The sequence below is a fragment of the Haemaphysalis longicornis genome, unplaced genomic scaffold, assembly GCF_048455015.1.
Source record: "Haemaphysalis longicornis isolate Haplotype H1 unplaced genomic scaffold, Haemaphysalis longicornis Haplotype H1 scaffold_1, whole genome shotgun sequence".
Classification (NCBI taxonomy): domain Eukaryota; kingdom Metazoa; phylum Arthropoda; class Arachnida; order Ixodida; family Ixodidae; genus Haemaphysalis; species Haemaphysalis longicornis.
In genome coordinates this window covers 344251041-344267716 of record NW_027526203.1, presented here as the reverse complement: position 1 = coordinate 344267716, position 16676 = coordinate 344251041, and positions in this window count along the sequence as shown.

Sequence of the window (16676 nt, the reverse complement as noted above, 5' to 3'; positions counted from 1 at the left end):
GGTAACGGTCAAACGCAACAAGCTGCAACACGCCACGAACGTCACAGACACACACAACGCTCTTTCCAGAGTTCGTAAGCCGTTCATAGCCTCGGCGCACGTTACCGGGAGAGGGGAGAGAGGAGGACTCCACTGAGTTCGCGGGGCCTCTGTGTCCTTGAATAGCGTGGAGACGAGCCTCGCCGCCAACCGCCGAAGTTTTGAAATGCGCCGAGAGCGAAGCGTCTGACGCTGCTTGTCGCAACTTATCACCGACATGGTGGCGCATGACGGCAGAAAGGCGCACGAGTGGCTTCGCCGCACAGCCGAGGAGTGATGCGGGGAAGTACTGCGGCGCTGGCCGATTCGTAACAGCTTCTCCGCCGGGGGTCCGAGATCCCGATGGATAAGGGTCTTCAACCGTTGTCCGGAGGGATGCTTTCGAAGTGAAGTGCTCGACAGACGCTCGACTCCAGGCCTTGGCTATACGACACCGTGCTGGAGCTTCACCGGCCGGGTCACTGGACGAGTAGTGGCTCCCCAAGAACGTCTCTGGCTTGGTCAGGCAAGCAACAGAACAACACCGGAAGACACAACCGCATCGCCGGCAAGTGCGAAGACAAATCCACACTGAAGCTTTACCAGGCTTTTAGTTGCGATAAAAAACGCTATTAACTAACTACACTAGTTATATTTTTGCCCAGCAGTACTTTAGACAAGTGCACAAACTTGAAAGGTGACATTTCGCGTGATTGGAAATGTCCCCCACAAAAAGAAATGTAATCGTAAAGGGCGAAACCTGCTCCAGGAAAAACAATGAAATTGAGAAAGTCAGGCGTCCACAAGCCACTTCTCGCGCTGAGCGCTGCGATTTGAGCTCACGTCATTGCCCCGAGCTTTCCCCCATTTGTACCGCACTTTATGTGCGCCTGTTCTCTGAAAGAGACTGCTGCGACCGCGTGAAATCACACCTGTCGTCTTGTTCGACAAAGGTCGAGCGCGCGGAGGAGCGAACGAGATTTTCCAACGTTCAAACGACAGGCGCGCACTCCTTGGAGGCGGCGTTCCCTTGGCGCGATGCGAGCTCACGGCTTTGCCCCTCGGCGTGCCCGCACTGAAACACGCGCCACAAGTACGCGGAAGTTTTTTCTCTCACCTCGTTGCTCGCCTTTTCGCGAACGCGTTCGGCAAGCGAACGTCGGAACGCGTCTTCCGCCTTCCCCTTGGCTGGTCGGTTCCCGATTTCGGCTCAACCGCAGACGACACCGGAATCTGAACTAGCTCAGTCAATGTTGGCCTATCATCGGGAGCAACAGCTGGGAGTGAAACGGGCACGACGAGCTCTTTAGACAACTTGTAGTTCCCAACAGTCACCACCTCGTCGTCCCTCGTGCTTTCAGCGACAGCCTCGGCACGCGAAGACTGAAGCGTGTTCCCGTTCTTTCTCACTGTCAGGACTACACTACATTCAAGGTGCCCTGTCTCAAAAGACGGCTCAGCCACCCACGACACCTGAATCTTTACGAGCTCGGCTGGCCGTTGCTCGGGGTCAGCTACCTGAGCTGGTGGCAGGACGGAATCGGCTTGCTCAGTGGCGAGATCGTCATGACTCCCAACTGAACCATGCAAACCGTTCGCTGCCTCGACTGCAGGCTTTGCCACAACGTCGGTTTCTTCTGAACTGTCGCCGTCCGAAGAAACAACCTCCGTTACAGCGGACTCGTGTTGCCTTTCGGTAGCCTCATGGTTTACGCACTCCAGCGAAACCTCGCCATCTCGCGAAATGTTCATGTTCAGACCGGTAGCCGTTCCCGAGGCCTCCCGCGAATTTGAACCACTGAACACCTCGCCGAGATCTCCGAAATCAACAGACACAATTCGGCTCTCAGTGGACTTACGTCGCTCTCTGTCGACAGTCTGAGCTAATGCGCCTTCGTTATCTCTCTCCGCAACCTTGAGGCGCTGCGGGGCAGCAACGGTCGCTTCCGACTCGCGCTCCCGAACTGGCAGCGCTGGCACAGTGCTTTCCTCGACAACGGCGCTTTCCTCGACAACGAGGTCTTTTTCGAGCAATAATTATAACTCAGGCTTAACTTCTTCCCGCTTGAGTTGAATCTCGTGCTCTATTTTTTTGTTCTCCCGTTGGAGTCTCTCTCCCGCGAGCTCCTTTATTTCCCGTTCGAGGCGCTCGAGCTCGAGGTCGTACCATCGCATCTTTTCCTCGTGCTGTCGTTTTTCTTTCCTCACGTTCCTCACGCTGTCGCTCAGCCTCCGCCTCGGCGGCCTGACGTTTCGCGGTCTCCCTGCCATTGACAAGCTCAATGCATTCCGACAGCTCCTCATCGTCAGCCCCGACAGCGAGTATAGCCTGTATCAGCTCTGGCTTTCTCAGCGCGTCCGTAACATCCAAGCGCAACTCTTTTGCAAGCTCCAACAACGGCGGTTTTTTCAACGCTTTCAAATTCATGGCCGGTCTAGAGTACTGCTTCCCCACTGCTCCAAAAATGTTTTGCGCGAATAACCCACGCGACAAAAACACACGCCCTACCAGCTATCCTCAGAAGCCTGGTAAAACTCAGTGAAGAAAAGTCCCGCATCACCCTTGACCGCCGTGAATCCTGCGAAGTCCGAAGCCGCCTTGACGTCCGTGGTGTTGGGTATCGCACCGCTGGCTTCAGGTGTTACGAAGTTGCCATCCGACCGCTGCCAACCAGTTGTTGCGACCGGGAAGGCCGACTGGAGCCGGGAAGACGTCCAGAGCTGATAGGCCAACGTAACTGTTTACTTCATAGCGAGAGGTGAGCCGAAGCCAAAGAACAATGCCCCGACGGGCGAGGTTACAATACAGGACTCGAGCAGAGCGACAGCATCGATTCGCTGCTCTAACAGGAATGGTTTACAACGCTTGCGGGGTCTATTTATACCCAAAAGCGGTAACGGTCAAACGCAACAAGCTGCAACACGCCACGAACGTCACAGACACACACAACGCTCTTTCCAGAGTTCGTAAGCCGTTCATAGCCTCGGCGCACGTTACCGGGAGAGGGGAGAGAGGAGGACTCCACTGAGTTCGCGGGGCCTCTGTGTCCTTGAAGAGCGTGGAGACGAGCCTCGCCGCCAACCGCCGAAGTTTCGAAATGCGCCGAAAGCGAAGCGTTTGACGCGGCTTGTCGCAACTTGTCACCGACATGGTGGCGCATGACGGCAGAAAGGCGCACGAGTGGCTTCGCCGCACAGCCGAGGAGTGATGCGGGGAAGTACTGCGGCGCTGGCCGATTCGTAACAGCATCCACAAATTCCATGGTAACGTTTAACTGGGCGCAGGCGAGTCGTACCCAGCAAGCTTGCAGCTGCTACCACGGAATGTGCGCGAAACACACAGCTGGAGAAGCGTGCGTTTGCGTGGCGAGCACATGGTGATAAAAAAAAAACAGTGAGAGGACAAGGAAGCACCACATTGCAGGTGCGATGCTGCACAGAATAATCGCGTACGCCCGATCGGCGAAAGCCGTTCTTCAACGGAAAACGGTTTCGTTGTCGGCGCGGCGCCAACGGCAGGTCGGAGACGACAGGGGAGAATGTATGCTCCCCGTGTCCGTGTTTCGTAGAGGCCGTACAGAGGGCGCTACGTGTAATGAGCTAAAGGGAGAAACTCGCTGGGCTGGGGAGAAAACCCGCATTATTCTCCCTTTTTCTACCCTTTTTTCTAAGAGTGTAGGTGGTCCGACCTAGTTTTGAGAGTTACACCGTAATGTTCTATATTGTTATCCCTTAATTCAAGTCCAATTCCTTACCGTATCAGTATTATGCAGGAGATACAAATGTTTGTTTTTGTTTTGTTCGTTTTTTCCGCTTGTATTTCCCGGACATGCTCGCCAATAAATGGAATGGCAAGTAAACAGTTGTGCCTTTTTATCTCCCCTTCGTGCTGGCCCGCCGTGCGGTAGGCCACATGCGTGCACGAATCTGATTGTCTCTTGTAAGATACGACAATATAGATGTCGTGGCTGCGTGCGCTATAAAAAAAGAGGAAGGGAGGACTAGTTTTTCCGCGGGAGTGGTAGCTGCTTGAATGAACAGCGACCGAGGGAGAGAAGAATGATTAACTAGGAACCAGGCGCAGTAAAACAAGCCGCACGGGGGCGTTATCGTCGTGATCGGTCGACGCTCGCGCGATTACCTTCAAATCGCACGTGACTGTATACATAAAACCATCGGACATCGCACATTTCTTCTCTGTACATTCAGTGATTGTTTTTTTAAATCTACAGTGAACCGAGAGAGACATGAACGACTGTTATAACTTGCCTAACGACTATATCGGGTTCATTGGGGCTTGATGACCGGGTGCCAGTGCCATAAATATTGTATTTGTATTACCAATGAAGTGTCCACAAGTGGCCACAAGGCTACAAGGGATTCTTGTGGGAATGTAATAACTGGAGGTCGGATTTCTAGGCATTGAAAAGCGTGTTTTAAGTGCCAAAAACAGGCAGGCAAAATAACGTTTTAGGCTTCTAAAGACGGAAATATAGGCAACAAATTTTTACATATAGGCAAATAATTTCAAAGGAAGACGTGTGCCACCTGTATACTACAGGGAGACCAAAATTGTTATTGTTTGTGATGCCACAAAGGCGCCAACAGTTGAACATAACCATTCAATTGCCATTTTAGATGCGACGGCACCTCATTCACTCGCCTTGTCCCTCCATACGGCGTCGTTGTCCGTCCACACCCCTGCCCCATTCTCCTCGCCGCGCGAGCTGCGCTCTCCGCCGCTCACCCCCTCTCCTCTCCGATAGCGAACACTTTCTCGCGAGGGGCATTGGATTGGATTCGATTGGATTGGCTTGGCTTGGATTGGATTGGAATTCGACTTAGATTGGATAGTATTTGAATTGGATTCGATTGGATTTGGACTGGATTGGATTAAAGTGGATTGTGTTGGATTGTGTTGCGTCATAGCCGCGCCACGTTGCGTCATAGCCGCGACAGGGGGTTCACGGCACGTTTCACGCGATGGGAGAATCAATCTAATGGAAACAACAACGGAACCCCCTATGCGTCGCATCTACACAGGGGTTCCCGCGAGGGGAGGTGGGAGTAATTTTTTATTCCTTTTCTTTGCCTGGCAATGGCTCCATCTCCTAAAACTGCTGGACTAGTGGCGATCCATTGGCTTAATTTAACAAGCGCACTGCTCTCATTCATGTTCAATGGCCACCCTCGCTTGCTCGAGCGTCGCATGTAGTGAAACAGGCGTGAAAAATACAGCTCGAATACTGACTTAAAAATCCCCATACTCGGGTACAACAGCAATGGCTCCGGCAGTGTAGTACTCCGCTGAAGCGACGGTCCCAGATGTCAGCGCGGGTGGGCGTTTTGAAAGGAGATTGCGCTTAATGCGTGACATCGCCTGCTTTTTCTCACGTAGTTTGTTTGACGTCGCAGCATTAATATATAAGCAGATTAAGCGTGAAAAATTACTGAAATTGCTCGCGTCATGTTCAAAATCCCCGCAGCATGCGCGTTTTGCGCCGCGCAGAGGAACAGCCGGCGGCGGTGATAGGCGCCGTGGCAACTTCCCTTGACGTTCTTAAGTTTTACCAGAATCCCTTAATACAAAAAGCATTGAAGGACTCTGGTTGTACCCTAGCATAGCTGATGTCTGCCTGAAGCAATTTAATTACGGTGCAACGAAACAGACACAAATAATAAATGCAAGAGAGACAACGATTTTCAAGACATTAATGCGCTCTTATACGAGGACTGTGAGGTACAACTCTAGCAATTTTCTCCTATACAATGATATTCGAATTGAACAATCAAGACGTCCCAACACTTCCATACACACTGCCACTAACTTGAGAAGCGATCTTCAAAAGGTGCTAAGCAGCTGAGCAGATTTTTGATAGATAAGCGACTTTGAAAGCTCATCGGCAGTGTGAATTTAAGGCGCAAGGAAACGCAGCTGCTCAGAGGTGTTTTGCCGTTGGCTCTTCAAAATAGAAGTGATCTGCTAACAAAGGCGTGTTCGGTGCTCAACCGTTGTGTTGAAAGTAAAGTTGGATTAGTGTAGGCTTATAGAAACGAGGATGCGACTTCTCATGTTTGAAGACATCTTTTTGGAGAGCACGCAAACGTAGTTTAGTAATCACTGTGAAGATTGTGAAAACAACAGCAAACTGGCGCCATCTCAATTTTTCAAAATTTCGCCTCGTGTTACTGTGAATGAGCCTCCCATTCTACTGGTGCTAGCTGTTGTTTTTTTTTTTTTGGTTGAACTAGCGGACTAGGCTGAACCATATATAGTTCTGAACAATCAATGCGCCCAGTAACATGAATAACGATCTCAAACTGCACCCGAAAGCCAAACTTGAGGCTAAATAGAGTTCATGAAGCAGCGGATGTCGAAAACAGGCATTAAATAAAGGCATTTATGGGCATTTAGGCACAAACGTCAAAATAGGCATTTATAGGCACCATAAAAAAACACCATAAAAGCCCTTCTTAGCCTCTAATTTATGCTCATAAATCAAAATCAGAGCGCAAGGAACAAAATAGGCAGTTGCCTCAAATCCGATCTCTAGTAACCAAACTACAATACAGTTCTACTAAACGATACCATTTGCGAAAGCGAATGGACGTGGGTAACCCTTAAATTATATTTCAAACGATATCCCAACCCATAACTAAATTTTATTATTGCTATTAATGCTATAGCATTAGATGTCTTATTGCGTGACAAAGCGCCTTGAGGCGTCGGCGTTGGCGTCCGAAAGAGAAAAACGGCTCCTTGTGGAGCCGTTTTTGGAACGCCTCGTACTTTAGAACACTCTTTGAGGAGTGTTTTAAAGTACGAGGCCTTCAACGCCAGGTTCGCGATGTACGGGCGCGAACCCTTCTGTACACCGGACACAATCCTTCCATACAGCCCTGACGCTTCCGAATGTCACCGTCCTCCCGAAGTGATGCAACATGTCCAAGAATGCCGAAAGCTCACCCGTTCGTTCACAAAAAATGACTACGGTCGCCAGAAGCAGCATAGTGACAAAGGCTATTCGTCCCCCCATTTTATTGCTGGCGATGTAGTTCGGCTGTGGATGCCATCCACCACACCAGATCTTTCTTCCAAGCTGCTCTCTAAGTACCACGGCCACTACCGTGTTATCAGGTCTGCGTCGCCCGTGAACTATGTAGTTGAGCCATTAACGCCATCTGCTGACCTCCACCATTTTGGCCGCGAAAATGTCCATGTAAGCTGCTTAAAGCCGTGTAACAAACCTCTCGTATTGAACTCGCGGTGAGTCGCCAAGATGGATCCTCCTTCGGCCAGATCTAGTTCCACTAGCCGACCGCAAGCGACAAGCCGGCCAAGTCGTCGAGAAATATTTCATACTCTCCTCTATCCCCATTTGTACTTGTTTATAAGAGCTTTGCTGGACATCCACTCATACAGGGCGGAATGGCGACCAATTTTTCTTTTTAACCATCGCACAATCCCCGCGTGGGTATGCGCCCTGGACCATGAGGAATCACCATCAGACGGCGCAGCTTTGGCTGTGAGCGCGGTGTTCGGCGGCCTATCAATCACGTGCCCCTCTGACCTGGCACAGCGGTGCAACAGCCCCAATTACTAGCAGCGCAAAGCCGGAAGAAGCTTTCGACGGCGTTCAATTGGACATTCATGCTTTTGCATTCACAACTCATTAAAAGGGCTTCCGTGACATCGGGCGTTTTTATTCTAGGAACGGAACAATTTGGAAATTTAGCCCCGTAATTCTTGAAAAAAAAAAAAAAAACGGGTTTACTTACAATTCCATAGAAAACAAAAAAACGATACACTAGCCAACTGCAACATGAGGGCGTCATAGTCCGTGGTTATAATTGTGACCTCTTTTACAAGCTCCTACATAAGATAAGCCTCCACACACATAGCTCCTCATTCCTTTCTTTACGACCTATGTTATATAAAAAACAGAAAACGATTTGAATTGGACGTAATGAGCGCCCTGTTGGCACCACGTTTAGGTGAACATGTGGCGTCCGAAAGACGACGGGGCACTTTATAACACAACCCTATGATTCAGTTTTACCACTACGCACTCAGTTGGCCAGTACGTGCTGCCAACAATAAAATTTCGGCGAATGACAATGTCGAGCATAATAGTTGCCGCCAGTGTTCGCCCTGCGCTGTGGCATCACGGAATGAAAGCATGCAGCTCTGATTGTGTGGTGTCAGTGCGCGCCAAATCGAATTTTTGAGTCATAATGTATGTTCGTTGCTGTCATAAGCCCAGTTTGCTTTGTTGGCCGCTCGATTGGCCAATAGAATGCATTGTGGGATAGATAAATCACAGGTATGCCTTGGAGCACGTGCGTACTGTATTAGGTAATCAAAGTGTCCATTTTTGTTTCTCATGTACCGGACATTATGCTGTATTGCAGAGAATCGGACTTTTGATTTTATGGAGGGTATTAAATTATTCACCATCATCATTATCATTAGCCTGGTTGTGTCCACTGCAGGACGAAGGCCTCTTCCGAAGATCCCCAGTCACGTCTATCGAGGGCCAGCTGAGGCCAGCCTCTCCCCACCAATTTTCGTAGCTCATCTCTCTAACAAGTTCTTGGCCGTCCCCCTATTGCGTTTGCCGCCTATTGGCAGCCACTCCGTTAAACGGGTGGTCCACCTGTTGTCCCTCATGCGCATCACGTGACCAACCCATGCCCGTTTTCTTCGCTTAATTTGAGCTAGAATGGCTTCCACACGATTCTGTTCCCTAATCCACGCAGCCGTTTTCATATCCCTCAGCGTGACCAGTTGGGCCGATTTAAGTTTCCTTTCAAGCCGTTTAGTGAGATCCCAAGTTTCTGCCCCGTGCTTCATTACTGGAAGAACGCATTGGTTAAACACGAGCTTTTTGAGTGATAGAGAAAGCTTACTAGTCAGGATATGAAAATAACTGCAAAAAGCAGCCCACCCCATGCTTATTCTGTGGGTAATTTTCTTTTCATGGTTGGGATCAGCCCCTATTACTTGCCCAAGACAGACGTAATTGATTACAGTTTCCACTTGGTTACCTACCTTTAAGTACTTGGCATGTTGACTGAACATTACCTTTGATTTTTTCCTGTTTACTTGTAATCCTGCAACCATGCATGCTTTCCGAGCATTATTGACAAAGCATGCGCTGAAATTTCAGGCTGCTTTGACTGAAGAACACAATGTTCTCTGGAAACCTTTGGTGACTGAGATATTCCCCCATGATTCACACTCCCAATTCCTCCTATTAAAGGGGCCCTGAAAGGCGTTTTGAGCACACTAAATGAACTAGCGGAATCGTTAGATTGGGTCGTCAACGTCAGCTGTGCCAAGTATTACTCTTTTACGTGCAGCGGAAAGCTCACACTTTTGTTGCAAAGTTTGTTGCCCTTTTCTCACCCTTCCCTGCGCATTTTTGGACGCCGCCATCTTCACATGTCTACGTCATCGATTCCCAGGTGGGCGTCATGAGGTAGACATGCTGCTGTTAGGCGGCTTTTTCACGCACTTCCGGCAAAGAGATGTGTCGTCTGCTCAGTTTCGGCTCGCCGGCTGATCTGCCAGCGGAGTGTCGGAGTGCTTGGACATTTTACGACAAACGAAACAAGTGTAAACAAACGCTTAACCATTTGTATTGAATGACAACCATAACACAACATCGATATTATCTTACGAGAGTACGTACCATAAAGAAAGCGTCGAAGCCCCGTGGCACTTCTTTCGTGCAATCGCAGAGAACGCCTTGAGCCGAATGCCCGGGTTTGACGCATACATTTTATTCAACTTCAAAACAATCCAGAGGTGCGCTTCGAACGAACACAACGTTACAACATGCGTTGCAAGTATGAACCGCGATTGACAGACGATCGGTTGCTTCCTCCTGCCCGTCGTAAATTCGGCACTCACCTCGCGCCCGGTTTGCGGGGACGAACAGCAAGTCACTTAACTCTGGCGCGCAAGCCGAGAAGGCTTTTAGCCAGGCACACTGCACATACCCCATGCGAGGTTGAGTCGTACCTCACTCGAGAAAGATAATCCAGACCATGGGAAGCACTATCCACCCGCAGAAGTACAACGTCGCATTTCATCACGAAACGAACGCGTCCACAAACACTGGAGGCGATGCACACACACACACACACACACACACAGCTTCGGTCGCTACTTTGGCTTAGCTGCAAGCTTCGTTCGGACAGTCAGCGATGTTACACGACGATACAGTTGCGTGAGGGCGACGTGCTAACCACTTGACGTATTTAAAAACACAGGGGCAAAGAAATTCGTTCATCAGAAGCAAAAAATCTTTCCTCCATCTCGCGCTCCTTGGCTTCACGTACGAACGCTATTTTGCTGCTAATAGAGAGTTTTAGTACAGCGTTTGTTGCCTTTGCATACGATAAACGCTAAATTTTTACGTCCATACGTTAACACCGCGAGGGGAGTTGTAGTAGAGCGTCTCAGTTTTGCGTAGCGACACCGTAATGCGTACGGCACCATCTGTCGAATGTTTTTGCGAAATGACTCGCCGGCTGATCTGCTAGCGGAGTGCCGGAGTGCTTGGACATTTTACGTCTATCCAAACAAGTGCAAACAAACGCTTTCCCGTCATGTTGAATGCAACACATGGGTGCAGCTTGTAAGAACACTGCGGCGTTGGAGTGCGGCGCTGGTTTGCTCTGCGCCTTCCCGTTCATCGCCACCGATAAAGCGATCCGATCCGGCGCGTTTTGTGCACGGGTTCTGTGTCGGTTTAAAATGTCTTTATCACATGCCGCCGGTAGGAATTACCACCGCCGCAAAATAAGACCCGGCAGCCGCGGGGCCACATCTGAGACGGCTTTTTGGATAAACAGTGCGCGGTGCATCAAAGGGAACGAGCGCACGATTCTCCCCGAGCGGCTGCGAGTTCGCCGCCGATAAAAACTCACGTGCCGCCGATAGCAACTGCAGCAACGTACACCACGAAAAGGCAAGGCCAGGCCGCACACATGTGGCCAGGTCTCTCGTTCGCTTTTCCAACCTTCAGCGGAGTGCGGGATCCATGTCCATGGTGTCAACAAAGATGAAAAGGCCGAAAGAGCTTGCCCGCAGCAGACGGCAGTTTGAGGGGCGCAATAGCGGAAGTACGTCACTGCTGAGGAGTGCAGCATCATGGGAGGGAAGGCTGTCGCGCCGACAACAGCGAAGAAAAAGTTGAAAGGAGGAGGAAATACGGCGTGACGATGATGCGCGGTTTTTAGATGCAACGCATCTCATGCTCGCCCCTCTGTCCTTCCTGCATCTGCCCGGCGTTGTCCGCACAGCTGCGCCTCTCCTCCTCTCGTCTCTCCGATAGCGAACACTCTCTCCCAAACAGCTGCGGGTTGGCGCAGCGCGCTCTCACTCCGTTGCTAGGCGCCGGTGGGCGGCGCTGCGCTCGGCGCTGCGCGCGCTCCGCATGTGCAGTAGTCTCTCTCTCCGCGCTCTCCTCGCCTTCGGGCGCTGTGAATATAAAGCGGCATGCCGCGCTCCGACGCTCTCAGTCGACGGTCGTCCGCGTTACGCATGCACTCTCTCGCAGTACTCGACCGAGCCCCTAACTGTGCACTTTACGGACCACAAGGCACTCATTCTCGTCTGCAATAAAGACCGCACCTGAGCATGAGTGTACTGCATGTGCATTGCATGGTGAAAATGGAAAATTACGCCCACCTCCCCTTCGCGTGAGAATCCCTGCTATAAGCGTAATCAATACGATGGAAAACGCCAATGGAACCCCCCATGAGATGCGTTGCATCACACCAGGGTTCCCGCGAGGGGAGGTGGGCGTAATTTTGATTTACGATTTCTCAGCTAATACTCATCACTTTAACAAAATTCTTGCAGGAGGAAATTGATAATGCATTGCTTTATTTGGTTACATGTACATCCATGCATCGGCGGAAGGTATTTCAGGACCCCTTTAAGCTTTCTGGACACGCCTTCCAGACAGGCTGTAAATAATTGCGGCGATATTGTGTGCCTTACCAGACACCTTTTTCTATAGGAAACGTACAAATTCTTTGATGGAGCCGTACAGCTCCCGTGCATCCGTCGTATATATCTTTGAAGAGCGCAGTAAGGCTTGTCGACCCCGTGATCCCGTAACGCCTGAATTACTGCTGAAGTGGGTACTCAGTGAAATGCTTTTTCATAATCTATAAATGTCATGTACAACGGAGTATCATATCCTGGACATTTTTCGATTACCTGGTCGATAGCGTGAATATGGTCTAAAGTTGAGAAATGCTTCCTAAAACCGGCCTGTTCTCTGGGCTGTTGGAGGTGTAAAGTCGCCCTTATGCGATTCAGAATTACCTTTGTTAATAACTGTATGTAAATGAGAGAAGGCTGATGGGTCTGTAATTTTTTAGCTCTTTCGCACCACCTTTCTTATGTAGAATTACTAAATAAGCGTTTCTTCGTGCCTTTGGCACCGTTAAAGCCCTCAAGCACTGCGAGAATACGGCTGCAAGCTTTGTTAGCACAACGTCCCCACCGAGGCAATATATATCGGCCGTAATGCCATCATCTCCTGCAGCTTTGTCTTTCTTAATTGCTTTGAGCGACGTTACTACCTCATCTCTCCTAACCGGCGGAACATGCCCGACACCAATTATCGCAAAGCGTGTCTCTGAGTCAGGGTCAGAAGCGTACAGTTGTGTGTCAATTTCTGGGATATTTTTAGTATATCCTAAATATTGTTTATTTTTACCAATAAAGAGTTTTATTTTTAATCACTTTCAAAGTTCCTCCGTGCTTCAATTTTGCTGCAACTTTTGCAACGTTGAATGCACGGATGTCGGCAGCCTTGCTTTTGTTGATCAATTTGGACAACTCTGTCCATTCTGTTTGGTGCCGCGCACTACAGACTAAAATGTTTTGGCGCTTCTCAATAACGTCCTTCGTTTTTTGTGATAACTTCGAATCACATTTGGGCTCTGTGTTCTCCTATGGCTAGTGCTGAATTAATTACCGCATTCGTGAAAACATACTTGACAGTGTCCACATCGTGGTCTTGATTGTACACAACGGAGAATTTGTTCTCAGGTAGCAATCTGAATTCTTCCACTTTTCTTCCTACGAATGGCGGGTTAAGCGTCTCCCGTTTTACCGTCTTTATTTTTTTCTTCTTACATCTAGGTGAATGCAACTTCTGACCATCCTGTGATATCTTGTTTTAACCCTGGCAGTTACCTGTAGTTAAAGTGCCACTTAAAATGAAGTCAATTTCATTATTCCTTTCAGCATTTCGGCCTTTCCAAGTTCATTTCTTAATCTTTCTTTTGCGGAAGAATGTATTCATGATTCGAACGTTTTCGCCCCTATTTTTGCATTGCAGTCGCCTATAATGATGGAGTTGATGGACGGAGTTTTTACATTATTCGTTCCCAATTCAACGTCTCCGTAAAATACGCCCACAACTTCAAGATCGTAAGTGAATGTTGGCGCCCAGACCTATACCACAGGAAACTTGGGCTTTTGTTGAGCCTAATAACAAAAGATTGTACACGCTCATTGATCTTGAAAAATTCTACCACATTCCCCTCTATAGCCCTATGAACCAAGAACCCTACGCCTAAGTAATGTGTTTCAGTATACCCGCGATAACAGGAAGTATCCCCGGTAGGAAGCACTAGATTTTCCTCACCAAGCCTTCTTACCTGGCTCAATCTTACTATGTGCCATCGAATACCAGAGAGCTCGTACAAAAGAACGGACAAACTGGCTTCGCTCGAATGAGTTCGAGCATTGAATGTAGCGATAAATTATTCCCATTGGTGGCCTACCCGGACCCAGAGATTCTTGGCACCTTCTGTTGGCTTGCCTTCCCGCCGCCTTGGGTAGGGGCCATGCAACTGCTGGGGACTGAAGACCGATAGTGTGGCTGGAAATTCAAGTTATTCAAGTCAAGATTCCGGTCGTTAGGAAGCATAACATGTAGGTAGGTGTGAACTGATTGGTTGGAACAACAATATAATATGATTTTGTGCGGAAAGCTCACGTAGCGGCTTGCCAAAACAATCATTCCTAACCCGCAAAATTTTATCATTGCAGGACAAATTTAACAAAAATATACCGCGCCAGCAATACTGCAGTTAGCTCCGGAGTTCATCTGTGCTCTTCACGCCAGGCGTTTTATAACACATATTCAGATTTATGCGGGTCCTATCACTTCCCGCCCACAAGAACCTATTATTTTCCCATTCGTACCGTTTGTCCATTCCATTTTCACATTATTTCGATGAACACGCACGTGGGCAATGGTGTTTCACAACAGTCGGATTATGATTCTATTGTTTGGCTGCTTGATGGACTCAATGTACATAGGGCAGAAATAAGACGACATTGTGTGGATCGGGCCGTAATCGGCCATATTGGTCACTGACACCCTTACGTGCGAGTTCGATGATGTGATGGGTCGAACGGGTCTGTCCAACATCTGCGTTTTCAGTGAGATACGTTGACAATCAGGAAATAAAAAAACGTCATTTGGAATACCGTTAACTAAGCTCTACCGCACACCGCGAAGAAAATTAGTGCATTTTGCCCACGTTTTACACACCGTCGAATTTTAATTCAAGAAATTTACAGGGTCTTCGAAGCATTTGTGGTGCTTCCTTCTGTTGAGTCCGCGAAGTCGACAAATCTTATTAGACCGGTATGTGTTAGGGGACCGGGATTCCACATCTATGTGTGGTGGGATGGCGTGTTTCTTGCTTTATCTGTGTTCAGGTACAGCTTCCTAGCGCATGGCAGTCCTATCAGCAGCGACTACGGTGCAGTTATTCAGCGGAATGCGATATATTTTCTACAGTTAATATCGGGGACAGAAGCCTGCTTTGTGCGCAGTTTCAAGTTTAGCACGTTGCGCGACCAAATGCGGAAGCTACTGAAAATATTCCATCGAAATTGCATGGCGGGTAAATTTTGGCTGCGAATTACACCAAAAATATTCATAATCCTGGAATGTATCTGAAAGTTTCCATGTCCAAGTCAACTCCTTGCTGTATAAAAAATATCACTTTCCTGAAATGTTTTTTCTAGGCTCCTGAGGGGTCGAAATTCTGAGCGAGAAAGCTGGACATGTTGATTCCATCCTTTTGTAGGAGCTTCATGCCAATGGCGTTTTCTATATGCCTTTCCAACATAACAATTCTTTCTGAAATTTTTAAGACGAAAACGTTTCTTCGATACGTTTGTAGGAGCTCGCAGCCAGCTGTAGTCTGCAAAAGGCGCACCTACTCTCCCAAAATAAAAGCTTAAAAGTGTCTTTAGGTGTACCCAGGTGGTGTCCGCCAAATGCTTCCACGAAAAGCCAACACCTGCCGCAGCAATACTCGACGCGCTGAAAATTCTCATATCCTGCGACGCGTTACATAGCGCGAACGTCAGAAATAAAACGCAACACGTGGCCACCACCGTTGCATCAACAAAAGGAGCGCGCGCACACTCCGCAATGAGTTCGATGTTGAGCTTGTAGGCTTAACGTTGGCATCGGCATAAGGCTCCACGACGAACGGAGCCAAAAGAAACGCGCTCGCGTTCTGATATCACAAGAGTATGCTTAGCGATCCCCCGGAATTTATATTCCTTTATGTCATTATATCCATGGTTTATTTGCATGCCGCGCAAAAGCCTTCAGACATTTGCGCTTGTGCACGTAATTAAAAATAAAAATTTCTGGAATGTTCGTCGATGGATTTTTAAGAATGCGTGAGCACTTTTCCCCCTCCCTCGCGAGGGTGAGCTCGGCGCGCATGCCTTGCTCCGGCTTTATAATCTCGCAACCAAGCGTGTCTCGCATGCTTCTAGCACAAAGTGCCAACTCTGTTTGGCGTTCCGCTCGTCTGAGTGGCCACGACGTTTAATCGCGTTAGCAGCAGCATTTTGGTTCGCGCCACCACCGGTATCGACACTTTGTCGACGTAATTCCCACTCTATCCTCCTTTGCCTCCACCTCTGCCCAGCACTCGTGTCACACTCCATTCCACAACGCGTACAAGCGGTGACCAAACGAGTCGAGAAGCCGGTCGACGCGCGCGTCGGGCAGAGGCAGCGAGGCGAAGGTAGCCCCGACGCATGCAGCCAATGCCACCGCCGGCTCAGGGCTTGGGTTGTCGTCGAACCCATCCCCTCTGCCACACACAGCGCGCGCTCTGTCATTCTCTCTTCTTCCTTCGCTGCCTGTGCGCGGTTCTACGCCGAAAAATTTTCCCGACATGCCCCGTGTACACCTCACGCCGTAATTACAAATGTGAACAAATCTTTACATCACATGATGCTCACATCTCATATATGTATATATCATAGTAAAAGGGTAAAATTATCAGTGAAGTGCAATGAGAAATCCTTGGTACAATGTACGGTGACACCAATATTAACGGTTACCCTTCTTCCCTACATCTCTGTCGCTCCAAACTATTAAATGAGGTGATAACGTGAATGCCATATTGCGAGTGGTGAACCTGTGACATCACGGGAATAAGCAGTCAAGGGTGACTGCTTATAGCAGGAGTGAAACAGACGTCGGGCGCCAGACGATATGCAGCGTTTTTATCTGCCTCCGAAGGCCGTCATTCGTCGCCTCACTAAAGTCATTCACCTCCTCCTGAGATGAAAGACCACG